Genomic DNA, 18,529 nt, shown 5'->3' with positions numbered 1-18,529 from the left:
CTGAAAGGGCATAAATGTATTCAAAATTTTCACTCTCAAGTAGGTGGTATGCCGTGAACGCAGCTCCAATTATCGTGTAAATCACGACAGTCTCAAAACCCTTTTTGTTCCGGCTAAAATGCACGCCAGGCACTTATCCATTGTACGTACATATGACTTCGTTTGTATGACGAATACCAGAATTCACACCTGCATTTGCTGTTAAACTCATTCTTCACTCCTTCCGTCCACACATTATCAATAAGAGTCTAAGCTGATAGTAATTTTTTTCACGATAACGTAAATGCTGTCCGATACTATACTATCTTGTGATGCCTTCTTCTCTTCTCTTCTATGTTCTATATTTCCTCTGCGACAACTTAAAATTATTCTTATTTCTTCGAATCCTCCCTACTTTTCATCAGGCGCGCTTCTCTGTGAATTCTTTACAAACTCAATGTTCTGCAGAAAAGTGCATTGATTCATCATAGCATGACACCATTACACCGTTCCTGACAAACTCTTCAGTACGCTGGCACAACTTCCAAAAACACCATAAGTTCTTCACTCTCCGGTTACAATATTCCTTTAGCGCTGTTCTCGACATTTTATCGTTCATCCATTGTCACAAAATACTTCTTCCTTACACAAAATACAATCCGTTCCTTCAATATCAAACTTCCACGTCACAAGCTCCCTTCCAACTCTCCACTTTCAATTGTCTTCGTGTTCGTTTTCAATTACCAGGCAACGTTCCTGTAATTCAGTACGGCAGGAGAAGCTCCAGTTTCACAAGTCGTCATTATTTTCCTTTAAGGGGCTCCGGAACGCCCTATACTTGCAATGTTAAAATAACGCTTATAAATTACATCTTTCCTCACAAAGTATTTGAGGTAGGAAGTTGAACTTTTTACAGATTATTTATTGGAATATGGGCTACTACTTAACACAGGGATTTTACAAAATTTTAGTTCAGTTATTAAAGATGATTTTTTTTTCAATTGTAATGAAAATTCACAACATTTTTTGCCATCTTTTATTTATATATTCAAAAATATACAGTTTTTTGGAAAAAGGCTGTGTTAAATTATGCAGAACGTACTGTGTAACATTTACTGAAAGTTTGAAACAAATATGTTTGGAAGATCCTTAGAAAACATGTAATTAGTATGAGAAAATAAAAGTTTTGGGAATCGAGCGACAAAGATTGGATTAGCTTTTTAGTGCATTCCAGGTCCATACGATGGATTATCTTCATCCTCTGCAAACTCCTCCTCCAGCTTCCTCTTGTTCCTCCTCCTGTTTACTCCTGCTTGTATTTCTAGACTCTTTACAGCCCTGTCTGCAGCCCGAAGGCGTTCCTTGTCTAAAGCAAGCATCGCTCGTACCATGTTAGAACCTATCTTCATTCCCATATTTCTAAATACCTTGCACCTTACAATGTTGCCATCACTGAAAGTCGCAACAGCATCATACACACCAAAGTGAAGTGTTTCTATTCCAACAAATACAGTCTTGGGGATTCTTGACCATATAACACTATTTACACTTTCATTGGGGTTTTGAGTTTTTCCGTGAATACACTTTTTCAACAGTTCAGGTGCTGCTAAGTCTCTGAAAATAGGTTAGCCACAACACATACTTTATCTCACATCACTAAAATGTACCTGATGAACAAGGACGTTAATAATAACACCATTTGACAGCAGTTTAACAGCGCCACAGTGGGTCACGCCCATGTAGAACACATTTCAAAACAAATTTAAAAATAGTTGTAGTCTTCGGAATTGAATAAATTATATATCTATTAAAAGGTAATAGTGTGCAGATTCAGAAAACGCAAAAAAGTAAAAATTGAACTTTTCATGATTTTGAGCCTTTCCGGAGCCCCTTAAGCAGCTTGAGGAGAAGTGTGTGTGGGTGGGTTCTTGGGCGACCCATTCTTTGGCCGACCCCTGCCCTCGTCCCCCTGGTCCAGATATCCGTCTCGTCAGAGCGGGAGCGCCAGTTAGCGGGGGTAACGGCGTCGCCCAGGCGCTGATGGGGCGGTCACGGCGAGCCGCTTGTTCCTGTCCAGAGCCGCGCTGCGGGCACACACGCGGCTGTCACACGTCTCGCTGGCCGAGCCCCCAGTTGCTGCAGCCCATTCACATTCCACCAGCACAGAGCTTACAACGAAGGTGACATAGTGGCTGTAACTGAAGACAAGCAAGTGTTTTGATTAGTGGGTAACCACAGAAATTCGAATTTTCAGAGACGGAATCTGAACTGTAGGCGCCAACAACATCTGCAACGACCTTCCAGTATCAACATTCACCACGCTTACAAGAGAATAATCATTTTCTGTACAGTAGTAAACAAACATTAAAAGGTGAATACTAATTTCATCCAGATCGACAGAATAGTTAGAATTTATCTATAGTTCATGCATAAAGTTCTAACTCCTAATTTCTCCACAACAATACGTTCCACTGCCGGTCATCTCTACAGCATCCTCGTACGCCTAAATCGAGCGATTACAAGCCTAGCAGTACGTCTAAGAATTCATTCTTCTTTCCTGAAGTCCATGAGAACCCAAATATTCACAATACATCTTACGGATTCTGTCTTCTTTTCAGATGCTGTGTACTATCCCAGAATTGTTTCAGAATAACAATATCGCCCTTTCATTTTCCTTTTCAACTCACACGACGAATTCCTTCCATTTCATATTCCTTCACTGCGTCTCACATACCTCAGCCCAGGTGTTTTTGATGAACTTGAGATAGAAAACTATGAAATTTTTTTTCTCTCAATCTAGCGGTTATGTAGGGATAACCAGAAATCCACCCACAAACTTTCAGAGGTGGTAGTTTGGACCAAAACAAGAAAAAAAGTCTCGTAAACATGGTCGCCAAAACGAATCCCTAAAGATCTATGAGAACGTTTTCAACTTAGATACAGCGGAACACATTTATTCTAGTGCGAGCCTTTTGCTTTCCGTATTATGAGAGTAGGTAGTCTGAATCAAGACAACTAAAACATATCCAGTGAAGATGGGTTCTAAAATGCATCCTTAAGTGCTGTGAACGATTTTTCAATAAAAGAGATGTCAATGAGAATAGCAAAGATGAACAAATGCTCTTAACATGTGCACTTTTGAGCCCGTGTTTGCTGGACAATTTTGTCTTGTTTGACCCAGTCTCTGATATCTTTGTCGGTAGAGTTCTGGTTCACCCTGTATATATTTACTATTACGTTTATTTTTTATATCTGGGCATTCCTCTAGCGATGATGGCATCCAAAGGCCATACCATTTCCAGAGAATAATCTCGAACTTTTCTGACACTAACTAGTCGCTTGTATTTATTGAAGTAATTAATTCATCTGTGCACCTTCAATGACGCAGTGGCTTCTGAGGAGCATGCACTAACAATGATTGCCTACAGGGCCCTATCTATCTAAAAAATAACAGCCAATAGCGTATTAGGGAAGATCCCATGTGAAATCACGTTTTTATTATGACCCAACACTGTGATGTGGCTTCAAACACCTGTGAAAAAAAAATCTAGAAAGCTAAAATATGTTTACCTCGTCCACGATTTAATGTCAATTGTGTTTGGAGAAAGCGAACACTAGATCCTTCTAAACCCCACATGAACTTTTTGGAGAGGACATGCTTTCTAACCGGCCGTGGTGGCCAAGCGGTTAAAGGCGCTACAGTCTGGAACCGCGCGGCCGCTACGTCGCAGGTTCGAATCCTGCTTCGGGCATGGATGTGTGTGATGTCCTTAGGTTAGTTAGGTTTAAGTAGTTCTAAGTTCTAGGGGACTGATGACCTTAGAAGTTAAGTCCCATAGTGCTCAGAGCCATTTGAACCATTTGAACATGCTTTCTAAATTATTTAAAATACTGGAGTCTGTAAGAAAAAGTGCTTGAGAGTATTTAGTCATAACTTTTCATGTAGATTCAGTTACGGGTCATACAAATGATAGCTCAATCTTAATCCTGACAATGAGCACTCATGTCGCTGAGTGAAGTACAGGCGTATTTAGGAAATGATTCACAGGATTTCACCGGATGTTAGTCGAAATGGTACGTCTAACGTGCTTCCTCTTACCACTCTATGCATTCGTGTGGGGCTGAAGTTCTCGCGTTTCTGATTCATTGCAAGTGCCCCGTACGCCATCGGATTCGATCCAAGAGACCCCATGCCGTAAGATGTTCTGCTGGATACTTACTGTTAAGGTAGAGTACGAGGTGCGTGAGAGCAGTAATGAGACTGATTTTTTATCTACTTAAGTTTTTATTTTTTTTTCAAACAACCATATTTTCCGCTTCGAAATAGTTCCCTTCGACTGCTATACACCGGTGGAATCGTTGTTCCCGGCCTTGGCAGCAGCGCTGGAAGGCTTCAACTCGTAAGGCCTTTAAAGTGTTGGTTACATTCCTTTGAATGTTGTCCGAGGTCCCAAAATGATATTTTTCAATTTCGAGAAAACAACAAGTCATAAGGTCTCAGATCAGATGAATAGCGGCCGGGGGAGGGGGAGGGGGAGGTGGGAGGGGGCGCTGTGGAATAACAGATATGTCTTTTGCGGTCAAAAATTCCGTGATGGTTGTATCTATGTGACATGGGCGCTTTCATGACTTAGCATCCACTAGCTTGCAATGTCCGGGGTATCACTTGGTTCACCCTTTCCCTGAGCGTTTCTTTGTAAAACTCTTGGTTGACAGTTCGCACTGGAGGAACAAATTCTTTATGCACGGCACCCATAGTGTCAAAAAAGCAAATCAGCGTTCTTTTGACCTGTGATTTGCTCATTCGATTTTTTTTTTCGGTAGAGTAAATTCCTCAGTGTGCCGGTCCTCACTTTACCGCTTTATCTCAGGATCGTACTAAAAAATCTAGGATTCATCATCTATGACCACACGACTGAAACATTCGCAGTGATGGGTAATCGTATCGAGAAGGTCAATGCACGGGTTTCTTCGATTGTTCTCATGTTCCGTTGTGAGGTTTTTCGGCACCACTTCGTCACAAACCTTTCACATGTTCAAAGCTTCGGCCTAAATTAGATATATGGTGAACGTATTTAAGTTTAACAGGTCACTCTTCATTCTTATTGTAAAACATCGATCTGATCTCACAAGAGCACGTACATGCTCGTCATTTTCGTCGGTTTCTGAAGTTGAAGTCCTACCTGAGCGAGGTTCATCTTCGACAATGTCTCAGCCTTTCAAAAATGATTTGTGCCAGCGAAAAACTTGTGTTCTTGATAAATAATGTTACCCGTAGACCTGTTTCTACTTTTCAACGGTCACGCTCTGGAATTCCCTGGGGTTAACACAAAACTTCCATTTTCGTAACACAGAACAAAAACACAGTTTTAGTGATGACGCTCTCAAAAATCACGTGATGGCTGTACTTAGCTGAAACTCGGATTGAGCATCTGGAAGGGATGAAAACATCAGTCTACACAATTAGAACAACACAACGTTGCCATATAGCTCGTATTGTCAGTCTCATTACTTTCCTCACACACCTAGAGTATTGTAGAACAGGTGATCAAGACTGTTCTTTGGGCTTTATTCTTCTACCCTAGAACGCTAAAGGGGGGAAAATGTCACAATGTTACTAAACCATCGTGAAGTTTACTACATATTTTATTCAAAGGAAGTCGTGATTCATAGTTTATGCACTAGTTAATTACAAATATATGGTCTCTTATGGGATGTCACATACAGAGTAGTAAGTAGGCTGTTTAGGTTTTTATGTTGGTAACGGCACGTAGCGCTCTTATGTAAGTAGGCTGTTTAGGTTTTTATGTTGGTAACGCCACGTAGGGCTCTATATGAAAATCACTGACTGTTCTGTGTGCAGTCTGTGGCTGATTTGCATTTTTGGAATATTTGCTATTGTAGCGTTGGACAGCTTGATGTGAACAGCGCGTAGTGTTGCGCAGTTGGAGGTGAGCCGCCAGCAATGGTGGATGTGGGAAGAGAGATGGCAGACTTTTGAGAGCGGACGATCTGGACGTGTGTCCGTCAGAAAAAGGAAATTTGTAAGACTGGATGTCATGAACTGATATATATATATATATATATATATTATGACTTTTGAATACTATTAAGGTAAATACATTGTTTGTTCTCTATCAAAATCTTTCATTTGCTAACTATGCCTAAGAGCAGTTAGTGCCTTCAGTAGTTAGAATCTTTTATTTAGCTGGCAGTATTGGCGCTCGCTGTATTGCAGTAGTTCGAGTAAATAATATTTTTGTAAGGTACGTGATTCATGAAAGGTATAGGTTATTGTTAGTCAGATTGCGTTACGATAAAAATATTGTGTGTCAGTTTAGTGATGATCAGAATAAGTAAAGAGAGAAATGTCTGAGTACGTTCAGTTTTGATCAGCTGTTTGAAAATCAAATAACGTAAGAGGTTTACCAGCACAGTAATTCATAATTTTTTTCTAAGGGGATGTTTCAGAGTAAGTAGAAAATATCATGTTTTATGCCTTTTCACCCTTTCTGATAATACCAGATTGGCGGGAACCGTGAAATGGAACCAAATGAAATCGGAAATATTATGAGGGTTTAGTAAGCTTGCTATAAAATGAATAGAAAGATAGCAACTCACTCACGAAGCAGAACGTTATGGCCCTGTTGGAGTAGTTGTACCGAGTACCAACAGCAGCGGCGACAGGCCGGCGTGGCGGCGAGGTATATAAGGAGCAGGGAGGTGGCGCCGCGCGCAGTCGAGATGGGGCGTCCGTTGCTGCTGGTGGGGTCCCTCACCATGGCTTTGGCAGCGTCTGCGCTGCTGGCGCTGCCGTCCGCGGTTCGAGGCACGCCTATCGTTGAGTCTGCCTACAGCAGGGTCGCGCACAGGTAACTCAACGTGACGTAGCGTTGCGTAGCGGAGGACCTCACAACGTGAACGTGTTGATCTTAGAACTGGGAATTTATTCTATAAAAGACAAATAAGCTTATGTTGATGGATTTTCCGTCACTCTTTCTTAGAAATATTTCATAATTGTCAACGAAAATATAAACAGTTGATTTCCTTTATTTACTATTAAAAACAGTCTTGATCACAATTTATTTCGTATTTTAGTAGTGATTCTCTAGCAGAAGGAGGTTCTTACTCATTGGTCTGAAGATGACCACAGTAGTGGTCGAAACCAGTCACCGTACGAAATAACTTGTGATCAAGACTGTTTTTAATAGTAAATATTTGTAACATATTGATCACTGTCACTCCCATAATGTATTCAAAAGTAGCTGATTTTCTGCAATTTTATTTACTTTGTGATCCAATTTTCAGCATCTCCAATGCAACACTACCATCAAACACTAAATAATAGGTTATTGTCTGAGGAAAGCGCTGCAAACCTAAAGCAGGTTCATAAAAGAAATAAATATATCAAAATACTAACCGTTGTGTTTTCAATGTTGTTTAAAAAACGTATTTTGATGGATACAATTCCTTTTATTCGTTTTCGAACTTACATAAAATACGCAAGACTTTTTGTACATCTCAAGACGTTTTGAACGAAATTTTTTTTGAGATATAAGAAGCTGATAAGTCATTCAGTACGAAAGAGGCACTGATGCAATAAAAGCAGTACACTCGGTAATGAGAAATTTCGTAGCAGTTAACAGTCTTATGGAATAGTGACCATCTAGTGAGTTAAGAGTAATAATATTGTTGATGAAATGTACGAGTACAAGGTTTGGTTAATGTCTGTTGAAGACGAAAGGGTAGTTAAATTTTCTAACGTAATATTACTTATTAGTAGTCACTTGTCTCTGACAGCAAACGAGGCTCAATTACTTAAAAACCTCTTCCTTGGACGTTTGGCAGCTCGCTTTATTCTTTTCTTCAGCGGGAATAAACGCCTGCCGACAACGGAATACTCTCTACACTGTATCGGCGTTTATAGAGTTTAGCTATGTTAACATGTAATACTAACGTTAGATACTTTAGTGGATCACCGATACGAGATAATTTTTACTGTTTCATTCCTTTAAAACCTACAGAAAATTAAAATTGAGGAAATAATGTCTTTTAATCAAAGCAACTTCTACCAATGTCTCTCCTCATTTAACTAAATACAAAGCAGAATATGGTGCATGTGATATCTGCTTAAGGCATTACTTCAAGATGAAAGTTATTTCTGTCGATAAAGAACTCAATATTTACTTCTATTCAGTAGCTCTTTATGTGGAGGTACTCAGGTTAGCATCATCCACCATCTGCGTCATTTTCTCTGTACATCCCCGTCAATCCCAGTTTCCTGTTGTTCCGCTTAATACGGTACTATCGAATCCTATTTGCCTCTGACACAGTCTTCTTTCAGTTGCTTCTCCTTATTTCGAATTTTCTTGAAATGCCTGTTGTAAAACTTTTTTTTGTGCATTTAATATCTGCTCATTTAGGCTCGTTTATTAATACTTCTGAGCGTTTGTTAGATGGCTCATCAGTTTTTACAGTGAACAGCTACAGGCATCAGTGTTCCTCCAGTGAATTAGGAAGAATGAATGTTTCCATTGAAATATCTGACAAGAGATTCCCCAACATCGGCTGCTGTCATAAAAATAACAGACGCTTCACACAGAACATTGCTGGCTACGAGGTTAGGCTCCGACAACGAATTTGCCTTACATACTAAGGAACTACGTTATTCAATGATTCTGGCAGCTCGGTCCATTTATCTATCACCAAGACTAAAAACCATTCGATTTAGACCGTTGCCTGCCTCTTCATCTCAAAGCAGTACTCGCACCCTACATCCTCAGTTATTTGCTGGATGTAACCAGTCTCTGTCTTCCTCTACAGCTCCCTTCAGTACCATGGAAGCTATAACCCTGATATCTAAACACTGTCTTGTCCTCCTGTCTGATCTTCTTGTCAGTGTTGTCTATAGGTTCCTTTCGTCGCCGATCCTGTGTAGAACCTCCTCATTCCCTGCCTTATCAGTTCACCTAATTTTCAACATTCTTCTGCAGCACCACATCTCAAAGGTTTTGACTCTCTTCTGTTGTCATTTGCCCACAGTCCAAGACTCACTATCCTTCAACGTTGTGCTCCAAATATACATTCTCAGAAATTTCTTCCTCAAATGAAGGTGTATGTTTGATAATAGTAGACTTCTCTTGGCCAGCAATGCTCTCTTTTCCAGTGCTACTCTGCTTACGTCCTCCTTGCTTCGTCTGTCATGGGTGTTTTGCTCCCACGGAAGCAGATTCCTTGACTTAGTCTACTTCGGGATCACCAGTTTTGATGTTAAGTTTCTCGCTATTCACATTTGCGCTGCTTCTCACAACTTTCATCTTTCTTCGGGTTACTTTCAGTCCATATTCTCTACCCTTTATACTGTTCATTCCATTCAACAGATCCTGTAATTCTTCTTCACCTTCACTGAAGATAGTAATGTCATCATCGAATCTTATCATAGATATCGTTTTACCCTGAATTTTAATCCCATCCTTGAACGTTTCATTCTTTTCCGTCGTTGCGTCTTCTACGTATACACTGAACAGTAGGGACTGCATCCCTGTCTTACATCCTTTGTAATCCAAGCATTTCCTTTTAGGTCTTCCAGCCTTACTGTTGCCCCTTGGGTCTTGCACATGTTGTATACCAGCGGAAAACTACACCTATAGGAGCACAAAAAAGGCTAATATACTCCTATTTTAAAAGGTTTGGACTAAAAAGTGTGTTACCAGGTGCCTCATTCTACCTTTCCCAAAAGTTTTGGTATGCAAACATATCGCATTATTTTTAACATGCAATTGACACCTCACGCGCACAAGCTTCACTAACAGTAACTCGCTCACACCCACTAGTTCATCGCTGTAAGTCGCTCATACCCGACCACTCCCACTTGCCGCCTCCCACTCACTCATTCAGCCTAACATATTGTCATTATTCTCTAACTGTAACTGTCTCCTGTCTCGGAGCCATAATGTTCTTTGTTCTGTCCTACTACTACAGTTCCGTCTCACTGTCACTGTCTCTCTCTTGCTCTCTGTTACTACTGCTATCTCATTCATTACTTCCCACTGTTGCTGTCTCTTCTCACTGTCACTATCATTCTATTCCTCGTTTTCGTTGCTATAGACTCTGTCTCTCATTATCACTGGTTTCACTCTCTTCCACTTCTCTTTCTCTTTATTCCCCCTTCACTGGCACTGTCTCCTTTACTCATTTCTTAGCACTGTTCTTTTACTGTCAATATGTCCCTCTGCCACTGTGTCCCACTCTTTTTCTCATATTGCCATTGTATTCATCACCCTTTCTATACCGCAACCACTGTCTATTATCTTCTGTATTTATTACTTTTCCGTCTCTTTCAAAAATGTTCAAATGTGTGTGAAATCTTATGGGACTGAACTGCTAAGGTCATCAGTCCCTAAGCTTATACACTACTTAACCTTAATTATTCTAAGGACGAACACACACACCCATGCCCGAGGGAGGACTCGAACCTCCGCCGGGACCAGCCGCACAGTCCATGACCGCTCGGCTAATCCTCCGTCTCTTTACCACTATCACTATCTCCTTCTCTCTCAGCATAAAAAAGTGTTAATATGCTGCCGTGAAAAAATTTTTGGGAACATCTTTAAAGGCGCTGAGGAACGCAGCTGGTGCTTTACGTTTCAGAGTCTTAAAAATCGGGAGCATGTTAGCCTTTTTTGTGGTCCTATAGGAGCATTTCTCTCCTGGTTCCTTCTTTTCCCTGCTACAGTAGGGCATGTCACTCATATGAAAAGAACTTTATGGGTCAGTAAACTCTTGGAAATTTACTTATGTAAAACTGAAATAACGCAAAATTAATTGTACACCTCAGTCGGCTTTTACGTGCACAAATATTTTGTGTGTGATTATGTACCACAAAATGGGGTTCTCAGAACCCTTATGATGACAAAGGAGATTCTTTACAGCATATTTCTCCGTGATACGTCACTTCATAAACTAAGTTTTCGCCTCACTCTAAATATTACTTGTGTATTTTACGCGTACAATTAAGGTAACTTTGAATCTCTGTATTTCGGAAACGGATAAAGATGTCAAGAAAATTTTCAAGGCTGTTTGAGATCGGGATCTTAGCAATAAATTGTAAGAATTTCAACCATTTGCTGTGCATGGCCGTCTTAGAATGTATGGCTCGGTTTTGGTACCCAAAAGACATACTGTATTTTTAGGGTTTTATCAGGAACCTCCCATAAACTAAATGGTGCCTTCCTAAACCTCTTGGACAAGGCATAGACCACATATAATAGTAGAAAAACAACCGATTAGCTCCATTTGCCTACGCTGGAGGAAGTGTGTAATATTCAAATTTTGACCCTGTACTGCAGGATAGTTACAGTAAGCTGATCCCTCTGTGGGTATAAAAACAGTCCCTAGCCCAGGTACTATCCGAAACACTTGACTAACTTTGTATCACCAACTCAACCGGAGATATGAGACCTGGAAAAATCCCGTTTTTATGTGCGGCCTACATTCATGGACTGTGCGGCTGGTCCCGGCGGAGGTTCGAGTCCTCTCTCGGGCATGGGTGTGTGTGTTCGTCCTTAGGATAATTTAGGTTAAGTAGTGTGTAAGCTTAGGGACAGATGACCTCAGCAGTTAAGTCCCATAAGATTTCACACACATTTATGTGCGGCGCTTTGGAACGTATTAGATAACACATGCTCTTGGATACGTACTGATTATCAAACCTTCCCTATAGCTTTCACTGTTACCGTCTGTTAAATCAGGCACCAAATGAAAAGCAAAAAAGGCACCGTTCGTAATCGAACTAACTTTTTACGACGACCTCTCCTCTTTTAACTGAATAGAAAACCATATTGTTGTGTATCTGAGATACAGACATTTGAAAGACGAAGATCGCCAGCTCTCTGTAAATGACTGGATATTGGCTTACGGTGGTCTCCTCTGGATGCAGGGGGAACGAGACAGGCCGGGACGAATGAAAATAAAGTTGTAGTTCCACGTTCTGACAATGTCAGTGTCGTAGCATTAAAGATTAAGAGTAAAAACTTGGCTCTGTATTTTTAAAAAAAAGATAATTTACAACACTCACTTAATCTAGGAAAATCACGAACTTCTGAATCACAATAGCTGACTGTGCCTGTGAAATCTCACCCCGGCGCCGAATACGTATCCAGGCGGAGTGCCTTTGGCGGATTTCTACTGAAGTTTGTCGGTTCAACATCACCACTTGTCATTATAAAAAGACCGTTCGAATCTGTACTTCGATGTCTCTGGTTGATATTGCAGGGTTGAAACGCATTATTGTTTGCTTGGATTAGATTCCAAACCTCTCCCAGAGTGTCATAAAGTAAGGGCAGTTGAAATCCCTTTCCAGGTAGGCGGCTGAACCCACTCTGCGGGATTCCTCAGTTAACAATGCTATACGACTTCAATTTAATTAAATTATTTGAATTACATCACAAGTCGCTCACTATTCAAAGTTTACCTGGAATTCGCCACCGAACTTACGTATGACATCGCAGCAATAATTACGCTGTATTCGATGACACTCAGTTCCTATTGCAAGTCCATTTCGAGATTAGCACACGGTAAAGATTTCCGCTGAGTTCACGCAGTCTAATACCATACTTGAAGGTCATGCTTCCGGGATGTGAGCGAAATAATAATTTGAAGCTAAAAAGTTCAGGTCGACAGATGCTTCATACCAACCGATTTTACGAGATAGAGAACGTTTTGGTTAGATTTACGTTTCTCGCCAGATACCAGCCTTCCTGTCTTCCTCTGCTCTTCAACTTATTCCGAACGAACACTAGACTTATACTGTTCCTTTTTTTCATGTTTTCGTCAACTCGGTAGTCCATTTATGGCGTATGTTTCATCTGAATGAGGGATTGAACAAAAGGTGCATAAACAGAATAATATTATTTGCCCCGTTGAGTGTAATCCTGCAGAAGTTGTGCGACTCCATCTCGAAGATCCACGAAGATATATAGGGAAATAGTGCACGCAGAAAGCTTGTAGTTACTTTACCGGAATCGTCTGCAACATTGTCAACTGGGAATTAGTACTGTGGGAGAAGAGTTTATCATTTCTTAAAGATGTGGAGATGCCCTTCCGTTAGTACTGCTTAAGTGATGTTCGCACGGGATGGGACCAATTATACGCCAAATACCTATTGGCAATCGCAGGATAAAAATGGTACAGCCAAAATAAATTTCCAGGTTCGTTGCTCTATCAATGGGAGGCACGGTATGATCGTTACTATGCTCGTAGGTCGTTTTACTTCGGAGGTTTGAATACGTGTCCAAGACACAATTCCTTGAATTTTTGGAAAAAAACTGACTGCCCTTTGATTGCACGGAACGCATTGTATTTCCAGCATGATGGAACCCTTCTGCACTTTTGAGGTACTTCCCGTACACAGTGTAGTAGCTGCAGTTGGCCGCCTTTATGTCCAGACACAACTCCCATTTTTGTGAGGTTAAAAGGATGTACAGATAGAAAATGGATGCGCGAGATGAACTTTACGGGTTGCACCATGGATTTATTGCTGTGCGTTTCTGTTTACTCATTTAACATTTGTTATCGGTATTTAGCTGTATGAATTTAGATTTCTGTTTCTTCTAAAATGTTCATTAATTAACCTTTGCAGGCTTTAAGTATAACAATGAGATTTCTCTCTAAGTTTTCAGTGGAATGTTTATTTTCTCTGAGTTGCGCAAAAAAAAATCATAGGAAATTTCAATAACAGCTTGATCAGCATGTAAAACCCACTCTATTGTACATTAATCACTCACCATATACGCAACTAAAAGCTGTTCAAAGAAAATATGGTTATAGCAGCAGGACAGTACAGTAGATTCCATTGAAATACAAATCAATATCCACGGACGAAAAAAAAATAGCCCAGTCTTCTTGCCAAAAATAATTAATGCTGAATAATGAAATGTCTTGGTTACATGTTTAAGCGATTAAAAATGTACGATCGCAGGTTAATGTACGTGAGAGATAAGCCATTGTAAATGTGAAATGTTGGTACCTTATTAACCGGTGTCACCGGCAGAATGTTAAATGCAAGCACGCAAAAGTGTGTGAACTCTGTTGTGCACATACCGAACGCCAGTTTGTGGGACGGAGTTTAATGTTGTTGCATTTGGTCGATCAATGCAGGGACGGTTAATGCTGTTTGTAGATTACACTGGAGTTGTTCTTCAATGATGCCCCATATGTGTTCGACTGGACAAAGATCTGATGATCGAGCAGACCAAGGCAACATGTCCACGCTCTGTAGAGCATTTTGGGATACAACAGTGATATGTGGGCGAGCGTTATCCTGTTGGAAACACCTCTGGAATACTGTTCATGAATGGCAGTACAAAAGGCCGATTCACCAGATTAACGTACAATTTTGCATTCACGATGTGTGGGATAGCCATGAGAGTGCTTCTGCTGTCATATGAAATCGCACCCCAGACCGTAACTCTACGTGTAGGTCCAGTGAGTCTGGCACGCAGACAGGTTGGTTGCAGATCCTCAGCTGGCCTCCTCCTAACCAACACAAGGCCATCACTGGCACCGAGGCTGGACGAGCTTACATCAGAAAACACGATGGATCTCTATCCTGCCCTCCAATGAGCGCTCGCTTGAAACCACTGAAGTCGCCAATGGCGGTGGTCAGGGATCAGGGGATGCACACTACAGGGCGTCTGACTCGGAGCTGTCCTTGAAGTGTTCGATTTGTACGTTGTGTCACTGTAGTGCCAACTGCTGCTCCAGCTGCTGCTGCTGCAGATACAGTACGATGCCCCAAAACCATACGCCAAACACCGTGGTCTTCGCTCTCGGTAGTGCCACGTGGTCGAACGGAGCCCAGTCTTCTTGCGACCGCACATTCTCAAGACCACCGCTGCCAGCACTCATGTACAGTGGCTACATGACTGCCAAGTCTTACTGGAATATCGCGTCCGCCCCTGGTAGCTGAGTGGTCAGCGCGACAGATTGTCAATCCTAAGGGCCCGGGTTCGATTCCCGGCAGGGACGGAGATTTTCTCCGCTCAGGGACTGGGTGTTGTGTTGTCCTTACCATGATCATTTCATCTCAAACGACACGCAAGTCGCCGAAGTGGCGTCAACTCGAAAGAATCGCACCAGGCGAACGGTCTACCTGACGGGAGGCCATAGCCACACGGCATTTCCATTTCCACTGGACTATCGCAGAAGGAACATCCTGCTTCTCGTAACCCTATTACACATCGTTCCATCTCAGCGGCGTCCGATAATGGCTTCTTTGTCGCCTTAAAGGCATTCTTGACTAAAATCAACTCACTACGTCCAATCTTAGTGGTAAATAACGCTCACGACCATTACAGAGTGTATTAAAAGCAAACCCGATTTGTATCCCCGTAGTGGTGTTACTAGCGCCACTGTAATGCGACTGGTGCGAAGTCGGAATAGACTCATCTTTCAGATGAAGAAACGCGTCTACCAATTTTCGTTTATGTCGCACAACTCCTTAGTCGTCCGCCCCCGGTAGCTGAGTGGTCAGCGCGACAGATTGTCAATCCTAAGGGCCCGGGTTCGATTCCCGGCAGGGACGGAGATTTTCCCCGCTCAGGGAATGGGTGTTGTGCTGTTCTAATCATCGTCATTTCATCCCCATCGACACGCAAGTCACTGAAGTGGCGTCAAATTTAAAGACTTGCACCCGGTAAACGGTCTACCCGACAGGAGGCCCTCGTCACACGACATTTACGTAACTCCTTGGTCTTGGGATTTTTTTCCGTCATTGTATATAAAAGGCAATGTCCTGACTGATTAACTCATCATCACACAGCCCAAACCACGAAGGACAGAAACTTGATATTTGGAGAGGGTGTGGATTTTAAGTTGTCACCATAGTTTAAGAAGGGAATGTTCGAAATTCCACTCCTAAGCAGGTGAAATGGGGGCTTTTTGAGAATATGTCGCTATCAAGGCAATTTTGAAGCTATAACTACGAAAACTAGTATTTGGTTTCTCAGTCACAAATAAAGAAATACTTATTTCCGCATCCTTGGAAATTCAAGCACTAAGAGAGTAAAATAGTGGGTGAAATAATTTTGAAAATAAGTAATTATTAAAGGACTACTAAAAAATTTCTAAAGCTACATCTGTGAAAATTGGTATTTGACATCTCGGTTGGAGTTAAAAAAATACGTGTTTCCTTATTTTTGTAAACCCCTAAGGGAGTGAAATAGGGGATGAAAAGTTTTATGAAATTACTTCGTTACTGTCTGTGTATCACATATACCGATGGATCAGGGTCGGCTACCAGTTTCTGACGCAGCAATTGAACAAATTAGGCAGTCTTACAGACGTAGTCCCAGTTAAGTAACGAGATGTGCCAGCTTTGAATTGAACATGTTTTGTGTTACAGTGTGGAAGGTATTATGAAAACGCCTATCATTTAAACCCTACAATTAGGAAATGTTGCAAGATCTAAGACAAACTGACGAAGAAAATTAGACTGAGGACAATTTTCTTCATAAAATTATGTTAAGGATGCAAGGCTACTTATAAATGGTGGAAAGATCGAAATATACATCATAGGCTTTCAAATGAAAAATAACCTATATATACCAAATTTTAAAGTTACGGTCATGTATGCCACCACGCCCCCTTTATTTCTCTCACAGATACCAGTATTATTTCGAAAAGAACTGTGAACTTTCTGTTTCCAGCGATTATACGTATTGATTGGCGACTCCATGGAGTGTCCTGTGCACCACGACCAGATAATGGATATACTTGGAAGGAGAGACAGCATTGGTCGTATTTTTTTGTTTTATTAACCGCAAAGAAAGAAAAAAGACCAATGCTGTCTCTCCTTCCAAGTATATCCGATTATACGTATGATAAATTGTATATGTTGGTAACAGTGCAGGTTTCTAGTGTCTGTAAATGATTATCTTTGCCAGTATTTACTTTTGTTTCGCTGAAGCAGTTTGTTCATGTGTTACTTAATGTTTGTTGCCCAAGTGCTACATATGTTTGTGGAAGTACATATCCTTTAGTGTGCAATAAATACGAACTATGCTACGCGTAAAGAAATTCAATAAAAGGAAATTCCGTGCTAACCAGTTAACAAACAATTGCTGAAAGTAACCTATGTATCAGTCCTTCAGGCAAGAAACTCCCACATGGCACGCCTCCTAGTGATTCAAATTTTTGTGCTGACAATGACGCTGTTTGTACTGGATTTGTTGTTGTTGATGTGAGCATCTTATCTTCTTTGGTAAAGGAAGTGGAGAAATGCAGACAATGTGATGGTGTAGGCTGTCCGGAAATAACTGAACAACAACGTAGCAGGAAGGGTTTAGCGTCAAAATTAGTTGTTCTGCAATAAATCTACCTCGAAAATGATTTCGAACATTGTGCATAATTCGTATGACGTGAATTGGAAGTTAGTGTATGCAATACGTGCAATAGGAAAAGGGGAAAAAAAGGTAGCTCAAACGTTTTGTAGTTTGATGGACCTTCCTCCCCGTCCCAGTAGGTTCATCAAGTACGTGAAAATACTTTTAGGTGTCTTAACGGTTGTGTCTGAAGCATCTACGAAATGTGCAGTAAAAGAAACTGTAAATATTAGTGGAACCAGGGACGTTGCTGTTGCACTTGATGGGACATGGCAACCTCGAGGACATAGTTCCTTGAATGGTGATGTAAGTGCTACTTTTTTGGAGAATGGAAAAGTTGTTGATGTTGAGTGCTTATCTAAGTACTGCCACACCTGCCATGGTAACACTGAAGGACATATTGAACATCAGTGTTCTAAGAATTATGATGGTTACAGTGGAGGTATGGAATGTGATGGAGCTCTACAAATATTTCAGAGCTCGATACCCGGTTACAACGTTAGATATACGAAGTGCCTATGCGATGGGAACTCTGAAGCTTTCAAAAAAATTAATGAGTTCAATGTTTATGGCGATGTCTTGGTAACAAAACTGGAATGTTGCGGAAATGTGCAAAAGAGGTTGGGTGCTAGATTGAGGAAGCTACGAAGAGAAATGAAAGGAAAGTTGCTATCTGATGGAAAATCTCTGTCTGGCCGAGACAGTTTAGCAGAAACTGAAATAGACCTTCTTCAGATTTATTATGGACTGGCCATTAGATAAACTGCGCCTCTGAATGATGTTACAGCAATGAGAAAAGCTGTATGGGCCACCTACTTTCATAAGTTGTCCACAGATGACCACCCTATTCACGGACTTTGCCCTAAAGGAACAGATTCTTGGTGTTGTTACCAAAACGCAAAAGAAAGTAGTCAAATATACCACCACAAGCATTCTCTTCCTGAGCCTGTTGTGAATGAAATAAAACCAATTTATAGAGAGTAACCCTGTTTTGCTTAGTAAATGACTTCATGGGGGCACTCAGAATACAAATGAAACTTTCAACCATTGCGTATGGAAAAGATTACCCAAGAACGTTTTTTTGGGACCAAATACATTAAACGTTGGTGTACTAGATGCAGTGATATGATTAAATGATGGAGTGTTAGGAAGGTTGGAAGTCCTGAGAA

This window comes from Schistocerca cancellata, chromosome 1, assembly GCF_023864275.1.
Source record: "Schistocerca cancellata isolate TAMUIC-IGC-003103 chromosome 1, iqSchCanc2.1, whole genome shotgun sequence".
Lineage (NCBI taxonomy): Eukaryota > Metazoa > Arthropoda > Insecta > Orthoptera > Acrididae > Schistocerca > Schistocerca cancellata.
This window is presented reverse-complemented; position numbering follows the sequence as displayed.